The sequence below is a fragment of the Phyllobates terribilis genome, unplaced genomic scaffold (assembly GCF_046119375.1).
Source record: "Phyllobates terribilis strain yellow unplaced genomic scaffold, ASM4611937v1 Scaffold_5__5_contigs__length_657084704, whole genome shotgun sequence".
In the NCBI taxonomy this organism is placed as follows: domain Eukaryota; kingdom Metazoa; phylum Chordata; class Amphibia; order Anura; family Dendrobatidae; genus Phyllobates; species Phyllobates terribilis.
The window spans coordinates 58865747-58886637 of NW_027362765.1; the positions used below are offsets into that span (position 1 = coordinate 58865747).

Sequence of the window (20891 nt, forward strand, 5' to 3'; positions counted from 1 at the left end):
TGGATGGGAGCCTTGGGATCTGCTTCCTACATGCTAGCACCCACATCTCTTCTATTGCTCAAATGCTCTTCACACTTTAGATGTGCATCACGCTGCACTGATGATATTGCACAAGGCCGGCTAATTAAAAGAGGAGCCAGGGATGCCGTCAAGTAAGTGGCAGTTACCAGGGCTCTAGCAGCCATATTGATGTGGCCAATGAACCAGATCATGCAAATTTATTCACACTAGCTTTAGTAGATGGGTTTCTCTAGTAAAGTGCCCATTCAGTGTATGTTTTATACTTGGTGGAGATGACAGGATAAAGCTGATCATAGACATTAGATGTTGTCTGGATCTTCTTACAATTTTCTTGTTATAGAGACAGCTGGTTACAATTATGAATCAACAGATTGGATTTATACAGGAGACCATTAGATATTTGATAACTATGTTATATTTTCATTTTATGATCTTTTTCTGTTCTTTGAAATAATTTCTTACAACTTCTCCATTTGTCTGTGGCTTTTCCAGTATTTGTTTCAAAGCAAAAATCTGACCCATATTAATACTACAGAGACATATGTGAAGGGTGATGAGCCGTGTAAAGAGGAGATTCCTACATATGGCTACCCAGGTGAGTAGTGACCACTAAATGCAGAGAAGCCACAGATTCGATTCTACTCCAGGAGTCTCAAACTTGGCTGGGTATATTGGCCGCACATAGAAAAAATGTGAATTTGAAGGGCTGTATTCTTTGCAGGACAAGATGACATTTTTAGTGATACCATATTATTTTTTGTATACACCGCTTTTAAATGGCATTCAATGTATGGGTTATGCTACAGTTCTAGAGCTTGGGTCATTACGGGTGAAGCGATAACAAATGTGAACTTTTTTATTTACTTTATTCATAAAACAGAATTTTTATTGTAAAAAAAAAATGTCATACTTTATTTTGATTTTTTTTTTACAATTTTCATTTTCTTTTCGTGTCCCCTAACTGGCCAAATATAGTAATTCTGTCTTACAATTAGCACCGTATAGTAATTCTGACCAACATCTCATAGTAATGTCCCCATCTTCTAGTAATATCCCCTTCCTGTTCAAATGTCCCCATCCTGGTTAGCATCTTGTACAAAATGTCCCCATCCTGGTCAGCATCTTATAGTAATGTGCCCATCCTGGTCCCCATCTTATAGTAATGTCCCCATCTTGTAGTAATGTTGTTCCATCCTGGTCAGCATCTTATAGTAATGTCCTTATCCTGGTCCCCATCTTGTAGTAATATTGTTTCATCCTTGACAGCATTTTATAGTAATGTGCCCATCCTGGTTCCCATCTTATAATAATGTCTCCATCTTATAGTAATGCCCCCATCTTATAGTAATGTTATCCCATCCTGGCCTCCATCTTATAGTAATGTTCCCATCCTGGTCCCCATCTTATAGTAATGTCTCCAAATCCTAATCCTCATCTTATAGTAATGTCCCTCTCCTGGCCCTGATCTTGTAGTAATGTCCCCATTCTGGTCAGCATACACATGAAAGGGATTTTTTTAATCTGACCTCTGGTCCCTGAGCGGAGCATGGCAGTGACTTCACATGCTGCCAGCACTGGCATACCTACGTTAGCTGCCGGCCTCTGTTTGGCCGGTGGCTCGCATTGGTATTGCAGCACATTCAACTAAAAAGAATTGTTGACATCGACGGCCCCCAGGACCGGACCGCAATCATCATGGGAGCTCGGGTGCCTGCGGGCCGTGTGTTTTGAGACCCATGTTCTACTCAGTCTCTGGCTTGTAGATTTATATGCTGATTTTTTTTTCTAAGTTATGTTCACACAGAGTTTTTTATGTGGATTTCCTGCCTAAAAATTTCGCAATTAAACAAAAAGAACAATTTATTACACGTTTCTTCACTGCAGCCATAGAATGGTTTTGAGCTTCTTTGTTCACAGTCTTAGCTAACACAGGACTCTGTGATCAATGGATGTCTCTAGAAACAAAAAAACAAGACCTCTCACTGCTCTATCAACCAAACAATTCAAATATTACAGGTCTCAAAATAGAAGATGGGGAAACATGTAAACTTTTTTTCCACAAATTTACGATTTTTAATTTTAATACTTAATAAAATAAAAACATTAAATATATACATATATGTTAGGCGTCGAGCTGTTGCTGGATTTGATATGGGTCCAGAACCTTCTGTGGTCTCCCATGCCAGTCCAGCCAGGGCTGATGCTGCTCAGCATCATCATCAGCCCCAATGCCTAGCTGGTCCATGAGATGTACAGATTGTCTCTTGGGTATTTATGCCTAGCAATGTTAAGCATAGGTTGCGGAGGGAGACAGGGCTGTTGGAGCCTAACTCCAGGATTCTCCGCACTGAGCATGTCCATGACCTGGCGGACCGTGATTGGTGGTTTGGCAAACACCTGATCCGGTGACCTGGCACCGCCTGATTGGTCGCGGGTGACGCCACCAATAGTGCGAAGGTTTGCAGGGCTTAGTCTTTAAAAGACCCGCCCACAAACATGGCGGCGCGCTCTGATCATTGAGCAGTGATGCTGATGTGTGGATGACTGTGGTCCACGTAGTTTCCATAGGCAGGCAAGTGGAAATAGGCAAGTAGCTCCGTCTTGCAGTCTGGCTCTGCCAAAGGGGTCGCCTAACACCCCGAGCAGCCTGCAGACGTCCTGTCCACGGCTTTCGCCTGTCAGCCACGTGGAGTAATACCCTTCAGTCCGGTAGCACGCTAGCTGGAGGCACGTGTACCTGTCGGCGTAGTCACACACGCATCCTAGCGCCGCCAGTGTAGCCCCTGTGTAGTTAACAGGGCTACAGCTACTTCCCCAGTCGCGCATCTCCCGTGCAGTTAACGGAGATAGAGCGAACCGCTATACCCGTTCCTGTGTGCAGTAACACGGAAGGGTTTATCATTTAAGTTGGTTGCTTTCCTTTTCACCCAGAAAGTGTTCGGCAGCAGCCCACCAGGCTGCATCTCGGACCCCGGGGACGGTTGCGTTCCATTATTATAAAGTTGTCTGCAACCGCCCTCCTGACACATATATATATTCAGTATATCACAAAAGTGAGTAAACCCCTGACATTTTTGTAAATATTTTATTATATATTTTCATGGCACAATACTGAAGATATGACACTTTGCTACAATGTAAAGTAGTCAGTGTACAGATGTTAATGTCTGTGTGTTGAGTTATTTAGAGGGTTCACCAAATTTACACTGCTATACAAGCTGTACACTGACTACTTTACATTGTATCAAAGTGTCATATCTTAAGTGTTGTCTCATGAAAAAATATACTATTTACAAAAATGTGAGGGGTCTACTCACTTTTGTGATATACTGTACAGATACACAAGTTTGACATATCTATAATTGTATTGACCTGTATAATCATGTTTCCAATGAATGCCATAAATGCAAAAGCCCCCCAAAAACTGCAGATTTGTGTTTTTAATTTTTTCACAATATCATTGCATTTGGAATTTTTTTCATGTTTTCCATTACATTAAATGGTAAAATAAATGATGGTATTCAAAAGTAAAAATGATCCTGCCACAAAAAAAAAACACTTCCTCATACAGCTTTATCAGAAGAAGAGGATGAAATACTGGAAGAAGGGGAGGTATCAACAAAATCATAAAAAAGTTATGGCTTTTGGAGAAAAATAAGAAAAGCACAAAAATGAAAAAATTGCATGGTTGGGAAAAAGTTTGCTACAGAAACTTAGTCATATCCGAATTTACTGATTTTGGGGTATGCAGGTGTACATAAACTTAAAGCTATGTAGGTGATCTTATGAAGGAACCATGGCTTGCAGAGAGCACTGTTGCAATTTTTTTTTCAGATCCCTCAGGGCTCCCATATTTGTGTTGGAAGGCAGTGTTTCTGTTCGCATCTATAAAGGGTGGGTGTGAGACAGACACCACCTAATAGTACAAGCCCATTTATGAGTCTCTGCTGAACATGTAACTTGAGACAGTTAGAGACAAATACAGTGAAACGTGAGCCACTGGAGAAGACAGCTTCAACAAACAAGTGAAAAACTGATATCACAACCTGGTGGCCTAACATCATAATCTATTTGTCCCTTTTTTGTGGTCTACTGTCTTAGTCATTTCGTAATTAAATTATTATAATTTGCATGGGAATGTTATAAAATAGATAATAGAATAGAAATATTAACATCATTTCAAGGCTGTGTTATTGAAAAATAAAATCTGTTTTATTCTTTTGCAGATGACTGTACCAGGACCTCAGAGGGACATCTGATATTTTCCGATTTTGCTGAAGATGTTCATGGAATCAAACTAGATACATATGAAGAGCATGCCATTATCCCAGATATGACCCCGGCCTGCCACAGTAAAGATCTATTATCTGATACCTTTCAACAGATCTTTTTTTCAGCTTCATCAAAGACCAATATGCTAATCAAAACTCAAAGATGGCCTGTTGAACAGGAAATAGCTCACTTACGGCAGAAAACATTTTCATGTTTAGAATGTGGAAAAAGTTTTAATCTGAAATCAAGTTTTGTTAGACATCGGAAAACTCACACAGGGGAAAAGCCGTTTTCATGTTCAGAATGTGGAAAAAGTTTTAATCGGAAAACAAATCTTGTTTCACATCAGAGTATTCATACTGGGAAGAAGCCTTTTTCATGTCCAGAATGTGGGAAATGTTTTACTCGGAATACAAATCTTGTTACACATCAGAGAATTCACACAGGGAAGAAGCCATTTTCATGTTCAGAATGTGGGAAATGCTTTAAAGAGAAATCATATCTCGTTACACATCGTCGGAGAAGTCACACAGTTGAGAAGCCATTTTCATGCTCAGAATGTGGAAACTGTTTTAAAGAAAAATGCAGTCTTGTTAAACATCAAAGAACTCACACTGGGGAGAAGCCATTTTCCTGTTCAGAGTGCGCAAAATGTTTTACAGAGAAATCAAAACTTGTTAAACATCTTAGAATTCACACAGGGGAGAAGCCATATTCCTGCTCAGAATGTGGGAAATGTTATAACCAGAAGCCACATCTTGTTATACATCAGAGAACTCATACAGGGGAGAAGCCATATTCATGTTCAGAATGTGGGAAAAGTTTTATGGACAAATCAAGTCTTATTAGACATATAAAAACACACACGATGAAGTAGCCATTTTATTTAGTTTCTTTTTTTTATATATAGAATTTTATTAACATATGCAAGAAAAAATAGTAAGCTATAGGCACAAGTCTAGAAGAGAATGAGGAAACAATTTAGAGCACTTAATGATTATTAAAAATGTATACAATTACCAATGATTTGTTATAGAAAATCAATTCATATCCAAATTGTACACCTATATATGAACAGTATATTTAACATTTATACATACTGTATAGCCACAACGTAAAAGAATTTTCTGGTGCCATTCTCTTCTGTTCAGTTTGACATTGGCTATGGAGAAATGCTACTATACATGTTCAGAACAGTTGTTGAGGCAACCTTCCAAAGTTCAGTTTGTAGCATTTAATTAATAGGGTGAGCTATAAATTAGGTGAGATCAGGGGTTAACATAGAAATCATGATGCCCAATAGCAAAAGTATAAATTGTGACCTTCCACCCTCAAAGATAACAAGCAAAAATGATTATTGAGGTGGATCGTGGCACATAGGCGCAGTCACAGCAGAGAATATCTCTCAATTTCTAGTCAGGGAAGTTGAGAGACACACAAACAGAGCCCCAAGTGATATGTCCCTTAGTGGCCCACCAACTACAATGCACATTGCATGAATTCCACAGAGTATGGTGCCTTCAAAGATTATCCCACATTCACAGTATGATGCCCCCCAAGGTGCCCCTGACATACATTACAATGCCCTCTGTAACGATCTGAGTCTGGATTGGAGTCTTGCTATTGCAACCTCTGTGGTAGCACAGGCAAGTAGCGTAGTAAGTTGGAAGCCAGAGGTCGGTACACAGGAACAGCAATACAATATGGAGGAGCAGCAGGTAAGACAGCTACAGGTGCTTCTCACAAAATTAGAATATCATCAAAAAGTTAATTTCAGTTCTTCAATACAAAAAGTGAAACTCATATTATATAGAGTCATTACAAACAGAGTGATCTATTTCAAGTGTTTATTTCTGTTAATATTGATGATTATGGCTTCACTAAAGTCATTATCTCAGTAAATTAGAATAATTAACAATTAGCATTTTGTATAGAGAAGGGGAAATTACATAGGACTGTGAGACAACAATTCTCAATTTTGTTTTTATTAGAAACTTTCACAACATTTACAGCAAATATTTAAAGCTGTGAAAGCACAAAGCTGTAAGTTATATATTCCTCAAAAAAGTGCAATTTTAGAATTTGCAGAATATGTACAACAAGAAAAGTCGGCAGAGGCTGGTGTGTCTGTTTCTCTCTCTCTTGTGGGGCAAAAGGGAGGTCGAACATATTCTGGCATTTTAAATGGTTGATCCTGAAAATTTGATACACAGCAATAATTAGTGAATCATATCCTTCACAAGACTATTCTACACCCAAATAGGGTCAAAGAGGAAAATAGTTGAACATAACTAATTTTGTGTTGCTGAAAATAAATATGATGCTTAGGCTGTGTGCCCACGTAGCATTTTTCAAGCGTTTTTGATGCGGAATTTCCGCAGCGGAAACGCTTGTAAAACGCTTGGTAACCCGCACCCCATGGTCCCCAATGTGATTCCGCAAGTTCTATGCACATGCTGCGGATTTTTCCGCAGCGTTTATGCTGCGTTCAAAAATCCGCAGCATGTCATTTAATTTTGTGTTTCCGCAAGCAAAATTGCCTTTGTCCAATGCATAAAAAACGCAAGGCAATTCCGCATGTGGAAAACGCGTGATAAACGCGCAAAAAATGCGCGATAAACGCGTGCGGAATTCCGCATGCGTTTTTCCGGGAGAGGACTTGCAGAAATGAAGCAGAAATTTTCTGCTTCATAAATGCAACGTGGGCACATAGCCTTAAATTTGTGGATTGAAAGGTAAAAGGAAAACTGGAAAGCAAATAAGCACAAATAGGGCTTTAACTGGTTAACACATGAATAAATAAAAAGCGATTACACGCTCACCTTGTAAAGTTGCAGTTAGCAACAATATACACGCATATGCCAGCTGCCGCAGAGCCACAGATCTAACAGACCAAGTAGAAGAAAATGCGGATAAAAAGCGGCTTTTCCTTGCGCTGCTGGTGGATCCACATGAAAGGATGCATTCGGATTAAGCAGTTCCAATAAAGGATATTTGTATTTTTTCAGGTTATAGAATCTACGCGTTTCGAAGTTCATCTAACTTCTTCATCAGGACAAGTTTGGTTATCTTTTGTCCTAATGAAGAAGTTAGATAAACTTTGAAACGCATAGATTTATAACCTGAAGAAAAAAAAATCATTTATTGGAACTGCTTAATCCAAATGCATCCTTTCATGTGGATCCACCAGCAGCGCAAGGAAAATCCGCTTTTTATCCGCATTTTCTTAAATTTGCTGATTGGCTCTAATTTTCAAGATCCAGAGGAGGTTGTAATTATTTATGACACCTTTCATGCTGGCTTACAGAAAAATTGCATTTTTTATTATTTCATCATCATTATTGCATTATTAGTAGCTAGTCTATTACATCATCTATTTAGTTTATCGAGCCTTCAGTATTCTATCATCTTAGGATGACCAATCACAAAACACCAACTCAGCTCTAATTATGTAATACAAATTACAGCTGCATCACCTACTTTTAGGGTATGTGCCCACGATGCATATTTCATGCGCATTTTGTACGGAAATTTCCGCAGCGTAAACGCATGTTATACGCATGTTAGCCTTCTGCCATGGTCCCCTATGGCATTCCGCAATTGTAATGCCCATGCTGCGGATTTTTCCGCAACGTTTTTGATGTGCGGAAAATTCCGGAGCATGTCAATTATTTGTGCGTTTGCGCATGTGGAATTGCCATCTACAATGCAGTAGAAAACGCAAGGCAATTCCGCATGTGCAAAACGCGCGAATTACGCGTGAAAAACGCATGCCAAATTCCGCATGCGTTTTCTAGGAAAAAGGACATGCGGAAATGAAGCGGAAATTTCCGCTTCAATTGCGCATCGTAGGCACATACCCTTATAAATGCTCTCTGTGTAAGGTATACAGTTTTAGGATTTCTTAGCAAGACATAGTTCTATGTGTTTTTTTTTCAGATATATCTCGTTCTTGCACAAATAAAGCGGATATTTTTTGCTACACATGCGGAGAAGTCACTTTTGCATTACAAGGGCGAAACTTGAATTCCCTGATAAGGAAAGCCTACAACCTGGACTTTGGCTGCAGAATAGGAGATCAGGACAAGAGTTAGGCTCCACACATGCTGCAATAGACGTGCATCACATCTTACCCAGTGGTTGCATAGGAAGAGGCAATCTATTCTGTCAAAATATCAGCCCGGGGAGGTCACACAGATCCACCATGCTGTTATCTTTGGACCAAACATCTCTCTGCTGTTCCCTATTGTCCGGACAATTACACGATTGGCCTACGTTCAACGGAGGAGGCCACAGGCTGTTTGCACTAATAGGCGGGTTATCGGGCAACTAACAGTGAGCGTTTGGTATATACACCTCCGATTCCAATGCATGGAATATATGTATATACCTCCGATACGGTCAATGCGAATTCCACAATAACCCAGGAAAGATTATTAGCTGCCGCCACCAGTCGTTTTTTTTTTTACAGGCTGACTGGAGGCCTGGTAGGTAGCGTATGGCTTTGAGGAGTGGTTTACAGAACAAAAGGAACAGAACTATTAAATGTTATATTTAATCCAAAACTAGGCAGTGTTTATAAAAAATATACAAAAGATTTTACAATGGAGACAAGACAATACAGCATATACAGTTACAGAAAATTAAAGGGATTAACAAAAGAACTTACTAGGCTGCTCACAGAGATGAGTAACCTTAGCCGAAGGAGAACGCTTTGCTTGGGGCCATTCAGTGAACAGAATTCTTACATACATGATATTTATCTCTCTAAAGGAACATGGATCATAATTCGGCTTGATCTTTTATTACCTGAGATACACCCTCGCCACCCCCCTCCCTGTGATGACCTCACATGGTCGGGTTGTGGGCTGTCCTCAGCCCTTCAGGATTTTCTGAAAATCCCACTTATGTGATAGCTCCTCTCCGGATGAGCGCAGAAGTTCGAGATTGCTGCCATATTTTTTTTTGCGATTTTATCATTACACAGGGAGCAAACATGACATGGGTGCTGTCAGTGATCTGGCCACTATTGATTTGTGGCTTATAGGCAGGGGTTACAGTTATGAGAAAATATGTATCTTTTTCCCTGGTTCGCCTTGGCGCTAAAAATGTATGTCTCATCAATATCAGATTTATGCAAACTTTGATATTCAATATTTTCTTTCGGAGACATTAAGCATGCCAGAGATGTGTTTGTGAAGGAAATGTGCATCCTGCATGGACAATGGCTATTTCTACCAGGTGTCAGATATTTCTCTTACAGGGACAAACGGTGTCTAGTGTAAATGTACAACATTTTCCCTGAAAGGACAATGGCTTCTTCTACTTCTCTATGTGTAAACACAGGTCCCTATTGTTACCTGACAAGACCTTTTGTCTAATTATCTGTCCATTCTAAATCTCAGTTTTTCCACCAAAAGGCATCTTCTTTCAGTCACCTGGGCTTGAAAAGGACTTCCTACATTTTATTAGATTTGTCACTACACTATATGTTAACTGTGTGGTCCTATTATGAAAAGAAGCTGGTAGATTGTAAGCTCTTGTTTCCTTAGTGCAAATGAGAGGAGAGGAGGAAGAGGGGTGAAAGGAGTTTCAGAGATTTTAATATTTTCTACGACATATGCCTTTTGCAGTCCCAATGATCTGGAGAGAGCCAACCGATCACACTATCAATTACTATTTCTGCATGGTGCCTCCCATTAGGAAAGGAGTTACATGGAAGAAGTGGACTTTACAATATCCAAACACTCCATCTGCAATATGCCCAGTACCACATATAGAAGAACTGCTGCTTCCAAAAGCACCAGAAACATTTTCAGTCAAGTCAAGTGAGGAAGAAGAGGGCACTTAGTGTCATGAAGCATCTTCCTCTCACGACCCAGACTTTCTGTCAGCAACCTCAACTGAACCTCACCTTATAACACAAAGCAAACCAAAGGATCTAGAGATTTGGATCTGCCCAAGAGTAAGGCTGAGCTCTTAGGTTGCATGCTACACTAGTGGAGTCTCCTAGCAGATGATGTTCGGATTTCTTTGTTCCATAACCGTGATAAAGATCTTGCCCAATATTTCTTCATGGACGGCAATATTGTGGCATGCAGCAACATCAACAGTTTAATGGAAGCTCTTAATAATCCAGAGGAATAGAGGCTCTTCGTCGATTCATTCAAAACAAGATTAAAAGCTCTCTTGCTGCAAAATGGCAATGGGCTAGCTTCAATTCCAGATGGTTTTGCGGTCCACATGAAATAAATGTATGAGAACATGAAACAGCTGTTGAGGTGCCTGAACTATGAGTAACATTTGTGGCCCCTCTGTGGTGACTTAAAGGTGGTAAAAATGTCCTACATCCAGCACTTGTTGATCCACATATGATTTTGTTACCACCATTGCATATCAAGTAGTGCTTAATGAATAACATTGTGAAGGCAATGGATAAATATGCAAAATCATTTTAGTATCTCATTGATAAATTTCCAAGGTTGAGTGAATCAAAGATAAAATAAGTAGTATTTATTAGATCTTTACTGAATCTCAGATTTGTAAGCTTCTTCAAGATGAGGAGTTTCTCCGTTTGTTGAAGGGCAAGGAACAGGCTGCATGTATAGCATTCGCATTAGTGGTAACTCATTTTTTGGCAAACACTAAAGATGATAATTATGAATAGTTGTTGGAAAATCTCCTCAAAACATATAAGGATCTTGGCTGTAACATATCCTCAAATATTAATTTCTTACATTTACATCAAGACCTCTTTCCATCAAACTGCAGAGCAGTGAGCAACGAGCACGGTGAGAGATTTCACCAAGATATTGTGGCTATGGACAAAACATATCAAGGAAAATGGAATCCATCAATGCTTGAAGATTACTGTTGGATGATTATAAGAGATCATCCGATGCAGGAGTACAAGAGACAAGCAAAAAAGAGTTGTCACTGAGTGAGGAACAAATTTTGTAGTGCAATTTCTGTAACTGTTTATAATTCGGAATAGCGTTTATACATGTTTTAGTTTATGAATTGTTGTTAAGTTTCCGCTAAATAAAAATCTGAAAATTGGCATAACAAAATATTCTACATCTTTATATTTGCAAAAATAATAATGTTTTAAAGTGCTGAAACTTTTATGCATTAATTATATGTAGCAGTAAAAGGAAAACTGTTTGATATCATAGAAACAAGAGCCAGCTAAAAATTTTCACTGGTAGATTTGAATTCAGGAGGTCAAAATGATTAAGAAATGGCTCATGGTCATAACTGAACCTGACAACTTTTGAAAATATTTAGAACAGTGATTCTTTATTCAAATAGCGATAATGACTTATGAGAGGAATTAGACATTTGGGTCACAATTTTTGAATTTTCAGGCAGTGTGCCCAGATCTACAGAAAATTATTGTTTTCTACCAGCTGTAGAGCTCAGCATATAAATAGAAAAATGCTTGCAGCACTCCAATATGGACACTCAAGATAGGGCACTTAAGCCCAAGTATAGACGTACCGTCTGAAAAAGTTCCAAGGAGTCCACTTGGTAAAATACATAAATGAATCAAATAGACAGCGCCCAAAATCAGGTGAAAAAATCCCATAACTTCATTTTTCTACCATATATGTAACATTTTGACCTGCCATAGGTCTTTGTCAAGCATACAAAATGGAGTAATATTCCAGGTTTAAATAGTATAGATTACAGAATAGCCAATCAGAAGCACCTCCAAGCCCTGATCCTCCTCTTAAACCAGGAAAGCCAAACTCAAACATGCAGACAGTCAAAATTGAGAACTTGGACAAAGTCAAAGGCTAACCTCCATACAGAATAATGGACCCCACATAGTCCTCCAAACAGTATGATGGCTGCCCCACATAGCTTTCCATACAGTATAATGGCCCCACATAGTACTCCTTATAGTATTATTGGCCCCACATTGCCTTATATACAGTATAATGGCCTCACAAAGTCCTCCACACAGAATAATGGCTCCACATAGGGGTGGTGATTCTGGTGTCGCGGGCCAAATAAAATATCACCGTGTGGGCCAGATTTGGCCCACGGTCCAGAGTTTGAAATGTATGCCTTAAGCCATCACACAGTGAAAATCTCTAAAAATAGTACATAAAGTGTCAAAGATTTTGTATATATATATATATATATATATATATATATATATATATATATATATACACACACATACATACAGTGGGGAAAAAAAGTAAAAAAGTATTTAGTCAGCCACCAATTGTGCAAGTTCTCCCACTTAATAAGATGAGAGGCCTGTAATTGACATCATAGGTAGACCTCAAGTATGAGAGACAAAATGAGAAAACAAATCCTGAAAATTACATTGTCTGATTTGGAAAGAATTTTTTTTAAAATTTTGGTGGAAAATAAATGACATATACACTGCTCAAAAAAATAAAGGGAACACTCAAATAACACATCTAGATCTGAATGAATGAAATATTTTCATTGAATACTTTGTTCTGTACAAAGTTGAATGTGCTGACAAAAAAATCACACAAAAATCATCAATGGAAATCAAATTTATTAACCAATGGAGGCCTGGATTTGGAGTCACCCCCAAAATTAAAGTGGAAAAACACACTACAGGCTGATCCAACTTTGATGTAATGTCCTTAAAACAAGTCAAAATGAGGCTCAGTATTGTGTGCGGTCTCCACGTGCCTGTATGACCTCCCTACAACGCCTGGGCATGCTCCTGATGAGGTCTCCTGTGGGATCTCCTCCCAGACCTGGACTAAAGCATCCGCCAACTCCTGGACAGTCTGTGGTGCAACGTGACATTGGTGGATGGAGCGAGACATGATGTCCCAGATGTGCTCAATCGGATTCAGGTCTGGGGAACGGGCGGGCCAGTCCATAGCTTCAATGCCTTCATCTTGCAGGAACTGCTGACACACTCGAGCCACATGAGGTCTGGCATTGTCTTGCATTAGGGGGAACCCAGGGCCAACCGCACCAGCATATGGTCTCACAAGGGGTCTGAGGATCTCATCTCGGTACCTAATGGCAGTCAGGCTACCTCTGGCGAGCACATGGAGGGCTGTGCGGCCCTCCAAAGAAATGCCACCCCACACCATTACTGACCCACTGCCAAACCGGTCATGCTGAAGGATGTTGCAGGCAGCAGATCACTCTCTACGGCGTCTCCAGACTCTGTCACGTCTGTCACATGTGCTCAGTGTGACCCTGCTTTCATCTGTGAAGAGAACAGGACGCCAGTGGTGACTTTGCCAATCCTGGTGTTCTGTGGCAAATGCCAAGCGTCCTGCACGGTGTTGGGCTGTGAGCACAACCCCCATCTGTGGACATCGGGCCCTCATACCATCCTCATGGAGTCGGTTTCTAACCGTTTGTGCAGACACATGCACATTTGTGGCCTGCTGGAGGTCATTTTGCAGGGCTCTGGCAGTGCTCCTCCTGTTCCTCCTTCCACAAAGGCGGAGGTAGTGGTCCTGCTGCTGGGTTGTTGTCCTCCTACAGCCCCCTCAACGTCTCCAGGTGGTATCCAGCTTCAGAACCACTCCTTTATTGAAGTTGTCTTGATAATTGCCAATAATTTCCATCTATTGTCTATTCCATTTACACAACAGCATGTGAAATTGATTGTCAATCAGTGTTGCTTCCTAAGTGGACAGTTTGATTTCACAGAAGTTTGATTTACTTGGAGTTATATTCTGTTGTTTAAGTGTACACTTTAATTTTTTAGAGCAGTTTTTTTATAATAGATGTATTCCATACTAATATAATATAGTATATTAAACTAGAAGCATCAAATAAATTGCTATGCATCCCTTCAGAATAGAAAATATAGGTAACAAATAAATCACTGTATATAATAAAAACATAAAACAGGGAGAGGAAGAGAAGAAGGAGAGAGTTAAAGAGTGGCGGATAAAGGGACAAACAAATCTCACATCCCCGTACACACACGGCTCAGCTCCTTACACCTTGTACATACATGTTTCTGCGTCGGACACACATTGCTCCGCACCGCACACCTCGTATATACGGCTCCGCACACTTCCTACACACACGTTTCTGCTCCGCACACGTCGTACACACGCGGCTCTGCTCCGTACACCTTGTACACACGTTTCTGCGTCGGACACACACAGCTCCGCACACACACGTTTGTGCTCCGTACACGTCATACACACACTGCTCCGCATACACACTGCTCCGCACACTTCGTACACACGCGGCTCCGCTCTGAACACCTCGTACACATGCGGCTCCATAGTTACATAGTTTATAAGGCCGAAAAAAGACAAGTGTCCATCCAGTTCAGCCTATTTCTTGTGCGCTGCAGCTATTCCGCAGCGTTGATCCAGGGGAAGGCAACAAAAAACCATGCGGTATAGGCCAATTTACATCATTGAGGAAAAATTCACTTCCCGACACCAATCTGGCAGTCAGATTAAATCCCTGGATTAATTAACTAAGCATAAGATGTAATTTTATTGTTCTCAAGAAAGGCATCCAGGCCTCTCTTGAACTCATTAAGTGAGTTGGACATCACCACTTCCTCTCCCAGAGAGTTCCAGAGTCTCACGGCTCTGACCGTAAAGAATCCCCTTCTATGCTGGTGCAGGAACCTCCTTTCCTCCAGACGCATAGTGTGCCCCCTCGTCTTTGTCACCATCCTTGGTATAAACAGGTCATGGGAGAGATCTCTGTACTACCCCCTGATGTATTTATACATGTTTATGAGGTCTCCCCTAAGCCTTCTCTTTTCCAACGTAAATAGGCCTAATTTTGACAACCTCTCTGGGTATTCTAGTCCCTCCATTCCCTTTATTACCTTAGTCGCCCTCCTTTGTACCCTCTCTAGCTCTAATATGTCTTTCCTGAGCACCGGAGCCCAGAACTGTGCACAATATTCTAAGTGCGGCCTTACCAGCGCTTTATACAGAGGAAGAACAATGTTCTCATCATATGCCCCTATTCCTCTTCTGATGCATGCCATGACTCTATTTGCCTTCGCAGCTGCTGCCTGACACTGGGCACTCCAATTTAATTTGCTATTAACCAAGACGCCCAGGTCCTTCTCCATGTCAGATTTCCCCAACGGTTTCCCATTTAATATGTATGGGTGACTGCTGTTTTTCTTTCCCATGTGCATGACCTTACATTTATCGGCATTGAACCCCATTTGCCATTTTTGGGCCCAACTGCCCAATTTATCTAAATCCTCCTGTAGCTGTGCCCTATCCTCATCTGTATTAACTACTTTACAAAGTTTAGTATCATCTGCAAATATTGCTATTTTACTATGCAACCCTTCCACTAGATCATTAATAAATATATTAAATAATATAGGGCCCAAGACAGACCCTTGAGGCACCCCGCTAGTAACCCTGACACACCCTGAGCTTACTCCATTGATAACCACCCTCTGCTTTCTATCACTCAGCCAGCTATTTACCCACTTGCACACATTATCCCCCAGACCAAGCATTCTCATTTTATAAACCAACCTTTTGTGTGGCACGGTATCAAACGCTTTGGAGAAGTCAAGGTATACAACATCCACTGGCTCCACTCCGTACACACACTGCTCCGCACACCTCGTACACACACGTTTCTGCTCGGCACACCTCGTACACACGCGGCTCCGCTCCGTACACCTGTATACACGTGGCTCCGCTCCGCACACTTCGTACACATGGCTCCGCTCCGCACACCTCGTACACACGCGGCTCCGCACACCTCGTACACACGCGGCTCTGCTCCGCACACCTCGTATACACACGTTTCTGCTCCGTACACGTCGTACACACACGGCTCCTCTCCGCACCCTTGGACACACACGGCTCCGCTCCGTACACCTCGTACACATGCGGCTCAGCTCCGCACACTTCGTACACACACGTTTCTGCTCTGTACACGTCGTACACAAGCAGCTCCGCTCCGTACACCTTGTACACACGTTTCTGCGTCAGACACACACAGCTCCGCACACACACGTTTCTGCTCCATACACGTCATACACACACTGCTCCGCTCCGCACACTTCCTACACACACGCTTCTGCTCCGTACACGTCATACACACACTGCTCCGCTCCGCATACACACTGCTCCGCTCCGCACACTTCGTACACACGCGGCTCCGCTCTGAACACCTCGTACACACGCGGCTCCACTCCGTACACACACTGCTCCGCACACCTCGTACACACGCGGCTCCGCTCCGTACACCTGTACACACGTGGCTCCGCTCACTTCGTACACATGGCTCCGCTCCGCACACCTCGTACACACGCGGCTCCGCTCCGCACACCTCGTATACACACGTTTCTGCTCCGTACACGTCGTACACACACGGCTCCGCTCCGTACACCTCGTACACACGCGACTCAGCTCCGCACACTTCGTACACACACGTTTCTGCTCCGTACACGTCATACACACACTGCTCCGCTCACTTCCTACACACACGATTCTGCTCCATACACGTTGTACACACACTGCTCCGCTTCGTACACGTCATACACACGCGGCTCCGCTCCGTACACGTCATACACACGCGGCTCCGCTCCGTACACGTCATACACATGCGGCTCCGCTCCGTACACCTCGTACACAAGCGGCTCCGCTCCGTACACACACGGCTCCTCTCCATATACCTCGTACACACGCGGCTCCGCTCGTACACCTCGTACATATGCGGCTCCCCTCTGCAAACCTCGTACACACGGCTCCGCTCCGCACACTTCCTACACACACGTTTCTGCTCCGTACACATCGTACACACGGGGCTCTGCTCCGTACACCTTGTACACACGTTTCTGCGTCGGACACACTGCTCCGCACACACACGTTTCTATTCCATGCAGGTCATACACGGCTCCACTCCGCACACCTCGTACACACGCGGCTCCGCTCCGCCCACCTCGTACACATACGTTTCTGCTCCGTACACGTCATACACACATGGCTCCTCTCCGCACCCTTGGATACACATGGCTCCACTCTGCACACCTCGTACACATGTGGCTCCGCTCCGCACACCTCGTACACACGTTTCTGCTCCGTACAAGTCATACACACAAGGCTCCTCTCCACACCCGTCATACACACACGGCTCCTCTCCGCACCCTTGGATACACATGGCTCCACTCTGCACACCTCGTACACATGTGGCTCCGCTCCGCACACCTCGTACACACGTTTCTGCTCCGTACAAGTCATACACACAAGGCTCCTCTCCACACCCGTCATACACACACGGCTCCTCTCCGCACCCTTGGACACACACGGCTCCACTCCGTACACCTCGTACACATGCGGCTGAGCTCCGCACACCTCGTACACACGGCTCCGCCACCTCGTACACTCGCCTCCACTCCGCACCCTTGGATACACACGGCTCAGCTCCGTACACCTTGCACACACGCGGCTCTGCTCCGTACACCTCGTACATGCGCGGCTCTGCTCCATATACCTCGTACACACACGGCTCCGCTCCGTACACCTCGTACACACGCGGCTCCGCTCCGTACACCTCATGCACGCGCGGCTCCGCTCCGTACACCTTGTACACACGCGGCTCCGCTCCGTACATCTCGTACACACGCGCTCCGCTCCGTACACACGCGGCTCCGTTCACCACACCTCGTACACACGCGGCTCTGCTCCGTACACCAGGTACACACGCGGCTCCGCACACCTCGTACACACACGGCTCTGCTCCGTACACCTCGTACATCCGCGGCTCCATACATCTCGTACACACGCGGCTCCGCTCCGTACATCTCGTACACACGCGCTCCGCTCCGTACACACGTGGCTCCGTTCACCACACCTCGTACACACGCGGATCTGCTCCGTACACCAGGTACACACGCGGCTCCGCACACCTCGTACACACACGGCTCCGCTCCATACACCTCGTACACACGCGGCTCCGCTCCGTACACCTCGTACACACGCGGCTCCGCTCCGTACATCTCGTACACACGCGGCTCCGTTCACCACACCTCGTACACACGCGGCTCTGCTCCGTACACCAGGTACACACGCGGCTCCGCACACCTCGTACACACACGGCTCTGCTCCGTACACCTCGTACACACGTGGCTCCGCTCCGTACACCTCGTACACACGCGCTCCGCACACCTTGTACACACGCGGCTCCGCTCCGTACACACGCGCTCCGCTCTGTACACCTCGTACACACGCGGCTCCGCTCGGTACACCTCGTACACACGCGGCTGAGCTCCGCACACCTCGTACACAAGGCTCCGCTGGACACACACGGCTCTGCTCCGTACACCTCGTACACAAGTGGCTCCGTACATGCGCGGCTCCGTTCCGTACACCTCATACACATGCGGCTCCGCTTCGTACACCTCGTACACACGCGGCTGCGCTCCGTACGCCTCGTACACACGCGGCTCCGCTCCGTACACCTCGTACACGTGCGGCTCTGCTCCGTACGCCTCGTACACGCGCGGCTCCGCTCCGTACACCTCGTACACGCGCGGCTCCGCTCCGTACCTCGTACACGCGTGACTCCGCTCCGTACACCTCGTACACGCGCGGCTCCGCTCCGTACACCTCGTACATGCGCGGCTCCGCACACCTCGTACACACGCGGCTCCGCTCCGTACACCTCGTACACAAGCGGCTCCGCTCCGTACACACACGGCTCCTCTCCGTATACCTCGTACACACGCGGCTCCGCTCGTACACCTCGTACATATGCGGCTCCCCTCTGCAAACCTCGTACACACGGCTCCGCTCCGCACACTTCCTACACACACGTTTCTGCTCCGTACACATCGTACACACGGGGCTCTGCTCCGTACACCTTGTACACACGTTTCTGCGTCGGACACACTGCTCCGCACACACACGTTTCTATTCCATGCAGGTCATACACGGCTCCACTCCGCACACCTCGTACACACGCGGCTCCGCTCCGCCCACCTCGTACACATACGTTTCTGCTCCGTACACGTCATACACACATGGCTCCTCTCCGCACCCTTGGATACACATGGCTCCACTCTGCACACCTCGTACACATGTGGCTCCGCTCCGCACACCTCGTACACACGTTTCTGCTCCGTACAAGTCATACACACAAGGCTCCTCTCCACACCCGTCATACACACACGGCTCCTCTCCGCACCCTTGGATACACATGGCTCCACTCTGCACACCTCGTACACATGTGGCTCCGCTCCGCACACCTCGTACACACGTTTCTGCTCCGTACAAGTCATACACACAAGGCTCCTCTCCACACCCGTCATACACACACGGCTCCTCTCCGCACCCTTGGACACACACGGCTCCACTCCGTACACCTCGTACACATGCGGCTGAGCTCCGCACACCTCGTACACACGGCTCCGCCACCTCGTACACTCGCCTCCACTCCGCACCCTTGGACACACACGGCTCAGCTCCGTACACCTTGCACACACGCGGCTCTGCTCCGTACACCTCGTACATGCGCGGCTCTGCTCCATATACCTCGTACACACACGGCTCCGCTCCGTACACCTCGTACACACGCGGCTCCGCTCCGTACACCTCATGCACACGCGGCTCCGCTCCGTACACCTTGTACACACGCGGCTCTGCTCCGCACACCTCGTATACACACGTTTCTGCTCCGTACACGTCGTACACACACGGCTCCTCTCCGCACCCTTGGACACACACGGCTCCGCTCCGTACACCTCGTACACATGCGGCTCAGCTCCGCACACTTCGTACACACACGTTTCTGCTCTGTACACGTCGTACACAAGCAGCTCCGCTCCGTACACCTTGTACACACGTTTCTGCGTCGGACACACACAGCTCCGCACACACACGTTTCTGCTCCATACACGTCATACACACACTGCTCCGCTCCGCACACTTCCTACACACACGCTTCTGCTCCGTACACGTCATACACACACTGCTCCGCTCCGCATACACACTGCTTCGCTCCGCACACTTCGTACACACGCGGCTCCGCTCTGAACACCTCGTACACACGCGGCTCCACTCCGTACACACACTGCTCCGCACACCTCGTACACACGCGGCTCCGCTCCGTACACCTGTACACACGTGGCTCCGCTCACTTCGTACACATGGCTCCGCTCCGCACACCTCGTACACACGCGGCTCCGCTCCGCACACCTCGTATACACACGTTTCTGCTCCGTACACGTCGTACACACACGGCTCCGCTCCGTACACCTCGTACACACGCGACTCAGCTCCGCACACTTCGTACACACACGTTTCTGCTCCGTACACGTCATACACACACTGCTCCGCTCACTTCCTACACACACGATTCTGCTCCATACACGTTGTACACACACTGCTCCGCTTCGTACACGTCATACACACGCGGCTCCGCTCCGTACACGTCATACACACGCGGCTCCGCTCCGTACACGTCATACACACGCGGCTCCGCTCCGTACACCTCGTACACAAGCGGCTCCGCTCCGTACACACACGGCTCCTCTCCGTATACCTCGTACACGCGGCTCCGCTCGTACACCTCGTACATATGCGGCTCCCCTCTGCAAACCTCGTACACATCGTACACACGGGGCT

General features: G+C 45.3%; 1 pseudogene; it reads left to right on the top strand.

Annotated features, from left to right (window-relative positions):
* LOC141272041 (uncharacterized) overlaps positions 1-20891 on the top strand; it is a 119371-nt pseudogene that overhangs the window by 65858 nt on the left and 32622 nt on the right.